The sequence below is a fragment of the Gymnoscopelus microlampas genome (genome assembly GCF_963454915.1).
Source record: "Gymnoscopelus microlampas genome assembly, chromosome: 12".
Taxonomy (NCBI): domain Eukaryota; kingdom Metazoa; phylum Chordata; class Actinopteri; order Myctophiformes; family Myctophidae; genus Gymnoscopelus; species Gymnoscopelus microlampas.
This window is the reverse complement of record NC_139949.1, coordinates 5,127,772-5,133,771: the sequence shown is the minus strand read 5'-3', so window position 1 is coordinate 5,133,771 and position 6,000 is coordinate 5,127,772.

The window sequence follows — 6,000 nt, the reverse complement described above, 5'->3', positions numbered from 1 at the left end:
ACTACAACTAGGAGGTCTAGATAGCTCCCAGATGTAGTCTTTTGAAAAAAATAAAATAAACACACACAAACACCCACACACACACACATACTGTACATATGACGATGCAGATGACATCTGCATCATCACGAGAGAACGAGATCTGGAGATCTCTCTCTATCCATGGGTTTGTCTGCATGGGGGATTCCTCCGAACGGCCGAAGACCTCGTCCTTCTCGGGGGTTTCCCCTGAAGACGGCTTATGAAGACGACTCAAAGTAGGAACCTCTTTAGGGCTGTCATCATTATGACATTTTAATTGACGATTAATTGTCGCTCAAATAATTGCGATTAACGATTTAAATGCGTATCTGTTGTACTCTGTCGTACACTGAACTTTGTAACATTATTAATAAAAAATTGTCTGGCTTTTTCCAAAAGGTGCACAGGGCAGATATGACAAATAACTTGCATAATTCAATAATAAAAAACATGAATAGTGGAAATAGCTGTCTGCTATATCCACTATTTTTTTATGTTTGAAAACATTAACATTTTTCTACATGGAAATGATTGTGACGATTATCTGAAAAGGTATTGCGATTATCTCAAATACAGTACTTGCGATTAGTCGATCATGTAACAATTGCGACATACCTAATTTTTCCTTTTCCTTTGCTGGATGCTGTTGCTGCAGTTTGTGTTGTATGCTGTTCATGTCATGTGCTGATGTGGTTCAAGATGTAGCTCTATTGGGGCCCGGTGTGGCAGGGAAACAGTGACTGTTTGCTTGTGGCTCTGGAGTTGAAGGCTGATGTGAATCTAGACTATGTTGGCTGTGTTGTGGCTCTTATTGGAAGTGTGTGTGTGTGTGTGTGTGTGTGTGTGTGTGTGTGTGTGTGTGTGACAGAGAGAATTTGCATTCAATACTTTTTAGACATAGGCCTCTGTAAATCTGGGCCTGGACCATTTGAAATGTCACTTTTTGGAAGGTACCAAAAGGTCAAGGGGACTGTGTAAATCCGGGCCTGCACTTGGTCATTTAACCTTTCACACTAGTCACTGCTGCTACATTCATCAAGACATCAAGTCTTGATGAATCTACTTTTTAATTTAAAAGTTTAATAGACCAATTATTTGTTTACAAACATTGAGACTGGACGCACAGGTGACTGTTTCATGTAATCAATTCCCAACAGATCCCCAAACCTGCTGTTTTGGGGTGCAACGTGCGCTGGTTTCACTTCATTCAAACCTCCTCTTGTGTGTTGGCTAGTGGGGTATGCCCTAGCGAGACATATATACTTCATCGCGCAACGTTATTGCGCGCCGAGAACAGCTGACATACAAGCTCACAACTGCGTCGCGGATGCTACCGCTGTGAGCATGGAGGTCTGCTGTTCTCGGCCGTTCTCTGCGCACGACACCTTCACGAGACGGAGCATAGATTAGGCTCAGCTGCGCGAGCCAAGCAGGTTCTGGTGCCATGATCATAGAGCGCTCCCTCCGTTCTTATGACAGCCACTGGAGGTGGGGTTTGGGGGACAACTGCTTTGAATTGTTATTATTGTTTACACACAACAGAAACCAAGGATTATATATTTCAAGAGCGAGAGATCACAGTAAAAATCCTAAGCATTCTTCCTCCACACTGGGAGAAAAACAGCATCTGAAAGTTTGATGGGTTTGATGCATTTTTTCATGTGAGGCTGTGACCACTTTAACATTGCATCTTATGAGCGGTGGGGTTCAGTTGGTGCCGGCCTGCGCTCGCATACTGGCTCTTATCAGTGTGACGTAGTCTGTTAAGGCGTCTATAGGAAGAAGAAGAATTTCACAAAACAATTTTACAAAATGGTCAATTTAGCTTCTTCATCAGCCACTTCATTTTGAACAGTGGGACACAAACACACCACACCACCACTGCCTGTCATCGGTTTGGCCTTGGAGTTTTGCTTTCCTCATGGACGTCCCGGTACCTGTGGATTATATCAGTAAAGCAACCTTTGAGGGCTTAATGTTTGAGCTTGACACTTGCCGATACTCTGCACCTCAATATTCATGTACATGCACTGATACTCTTCTTGCACTAATATCTAGGAACCTTATATATAGATAATATTTTGGACCAATAAAACTATACTATAGACTATAAACTATAGACCAAATTTCCCACCCCACGTCAGCGGCTGCCAGACTAGTGGTACACCTCCTACTGGCTCCAATACAGTATAGTGCAATACAGTATAAAAATAAAAAAGGTTCTGGTGTAAGAAGCTAATAATATCCTATTGCCTCAGCAGAATGAACAATCCTTCATTAATATGAGATCATCAAATTTGCTAAAGTGTATTAAACGGTACGGCAGGATAAAAAAAATGTTTGCATGAAAAAGTGCTCTTCGGAGCACAGGTGTCCGGCAGGTCAGGAAGGTTATTGTGGGCCAGCAATGTTGGGAATTCGCCAATCAGGCTGGAATGTGAAAAATTGGGACGGACGGATCCGTCTTGATCACTTGACTAAAGAGATAATGTGTACCGACTTGCGTGATGTTTGGACAACATTTATTATGAAACATTATGGACAACATTAAATATGAAAACAATTGTTGTGTAAAAATCGGCCTCCTGGTGTCGCTATCATAGGACAATGTTGAAAGGGTGGCATTTGTTCCTCAACGTAGTGCGAATGTGCGTGCGAAGTTTCACCGCAATCGGACGCTGCGTGCATCATTTGGGCATTTTGTTCAAAACGGGCCACTCCTGCAAACTTTAGAGGACTTTAATAAAGTCGGCCTCCTGTTGGCGCTATAAAAGGCAGATGTGAAAAATGCAGGGCAAAGGTTGTTCCTTGGCCTCTAGGGAGTGCACATACAAAGTTTTACACAGATCGGTGGAGTTATAGGTTAAAACACGAATCGGCCTGTTTTAGCACCACCATGAGGCTGATTTAAAAAACTTCAAGTGGCATTTCTTCTGCCTAGTGTGAATGTCCGTGCAAAATTTCACGGAAGTTGCACGCTGTGTTCATGATTTGAGAAATTTTGTTCAAAACGGAGTAGGCCTACTACTGCAAACCTTGGAAGCCATATATGAAGTTAAACAACTAAATTCTATCCAAACGATATCTTAAAAGTAAATTCCGTACCTAAAAAAAATAAGTTTGAGAGCGTTTTAAAACCGAAAGTAAGAAGTAAAGACAACGCACAAAGAACAATGGCTTCCGTTCGTTTTTTGTCGGCTGCACTCAGGCTGCACCAGGCTCCATTCGGGCTCACTCGAACTCGCCACCTGATTGGCCAACTTTCGCTGTCAATCACAGAACGATGAGCGACGATGCTGATAGGCTCGTTTTATTGGTAATACGTTAAAAACGCCCAGACAAGCCTTCATGGCCAGGCTCCTTCCTGAAATCAAATGGAAATGAGATTTTCCGGAGGGAGGGGCTTTACCAGGCTAATGCCTTTCGGCCTGGTGGAGACAAAAATGTATGTCCACCCCACACACATTCATACAAAGCAGGACTTAAACACAGTTTAAGTCCTACTTAAACACAGTTTAAGTCCGCCCCCCCCCCCCCCCCCCCCCCCCCCCCCACACACACACACACACACACACACATTTTTGCTGACTAACATGAGCCTTTTCACAGGAAAAAACCTGCAGAATGCAGCGTCACCGTATGAGATACCAACAACATCCACAACTGCTTCTCATCAGCAGACGCATGAAGAGAGACACTGAATCCACCAATCCCAAAGATTTGACAGACGACTAAGAAATACTAGCAGTTACAAATTTTAACATTAACATTATGCAAGTGACAATACAAGTGGACATACAGAGCAGAAACATATGCATCTTAAATTGTCTTATTGTTTTATTTACTGTGAATACAAAGCATTGAGTCCCTAAGCTTTTGTTTTTGCCATTTTTTACTATTTTGAAAAACATTTTGAAATAGTTCAAATAGACAATCTACAAGCTCACAGCGTGTCGATGTAGATCGGCTAGTTGATTTTTTTTGGGTTTACAATTAGGAAGATATTCAGGTTGGGGTTAGGATTAAGACTTGTCATTTAAAGGTTAGGTTTAATGTTTGGGGGTCGACGTCACACACCGCAAAATATCACGATCTATCACGTTGTGAGTAAATTGGCAATTTTTGGCTGTTTTCACCTATTTCAGTCCTCAAAAGTATAGTGACACAAATGCACTTTACCACTGGGCCACCAGAGCGCCTACAAATAGGAGATTTTCTTTGCTACTAAACATTTCTAAATGTGTCATTTATCAGTAGATTTGTTGACCTTGGCGTAGAGGTCGTTTGCAGAACCAGGTTTGACGCTAGCATAGGTCACACTATCTTCATCATCATCATCATTACGTTGGGCACTGGCCCCTCCCACAGCAGCCCTCGTCTGATTGGTGATGATGACAGACGCGTAGGTCAGACCGCCATCAGGATCGATCTGATTTGCCAGTCGTCCAGGGTGGCTCGCTGTTGTTGTGCTCTGATTGGTTGAGGTCAGGGAATCATTGTGGGTGGGCCGCGTGTTCCTCTTCCTGACAACGACGAAGATCACCAACCCTGTTGCTATGACTACAACCACCAACACCACACCTATCACCATGGGGATGGTGACATCACTGCCACGATCTGATGCTAGGATAGAGGAGAGTAGGGAAAGTAGCTTTAATGTTGCACAAAACTAAGGTGCTAATATCTCCACAAGAGAGAGAGGTGGAGATTATGTTTTTGATCCTGCGTGTTTTTCCAAAACTCACACAAATCTCTGGACTCTTCTGATAAACATTTATCATACCTCTTTTTTTAATCCACACTGATTGGCTATAATTGGCTTTAAAATGTTGTGGGAGGGGTAAATGCCAAAAATATTGAACATAATGGTCCGATCGACATAGATTTTAATCACACATTGAAGGGTCTCTGAACAATTCAGAGCCAAAAGTAGGGGGCACCACAAATGCTACACATGATATTGCATAAAAAAGACCCCCCCCCCACCCAATTAGTTCTCAGGAGTCACATGACAATGATAATTTGCCTGTAATTGTTTTCCAAAATGAGTGGGCAGGACCGGTTTCTTACAAAAAATGCTGTATATCATTAATGCAACATCCAGTCAACCATGAATTGAAGTTATACGGTCAATTTAAATTAACAATTTCTTTGTCAAAGCATCATGTGACCCAACATTGCGACACTATGTCAGTTATAACTCCTCTTCCCTACCTGGTAGAAAGTCAACAAATGTCTTCTCTCCTCCATTTTTAGACACCTGACATCTGATCTTCTTGGCCAGGTGGTGTTTGTTGATTGTCAGAGTGGTAGAACATCCAGAACTAGAGTTGATCAGGGAACCATCCTCATTTATCCAGGTCAATATGTGACTTTCACAGCGTATATACCTCCCAAACAGAGAGCACTGTAATGTCTGTTCTATCCCACGGCTTCTTCTGGAGGTGTCCCTCACTTCCAGAACGGACAGCCAAATCCATGTAGGGTTATTTCGACGTAGGTTTCCATCGTTTGTTCCATCTTGTTGACATTTATAAAGACCAGCATCTTCAGCTCTGATATCTTTAACAGTCAGAGAGCAGTTAGACTCCAAACACATTCTGTCTGCTATAGATGAGCTTAGTTCACTTGTTTGTATCACACCATCTTCAGCCACGGTAATAAAATACTTTGATTTGCTTCCCTTGTGAAGCCACTTAGTTGAAACACAGCCAGGATTGTCAGGTATCCTGTTGTTAAATGGCAGAGTGACAGTATCTCCAGAGTTTCTGTAGAGCTCCAGTAGGTGGGTGGTGTCGACTCCAAGCAGCAGAAATAACAACAGTTGAGTCCATCTGATCCCAGACATTCTGATCGGAACTTTATTTCTTCTGGTGTCTCTTTGTCTCTGTCTGTCTGTTCCTCTGCCTCAGTGTGAGTGCTGTGAGCCTGACTATAGAAACCAGCAGATGTATTTTGGTGGAAGTTAGTTCCTCATGT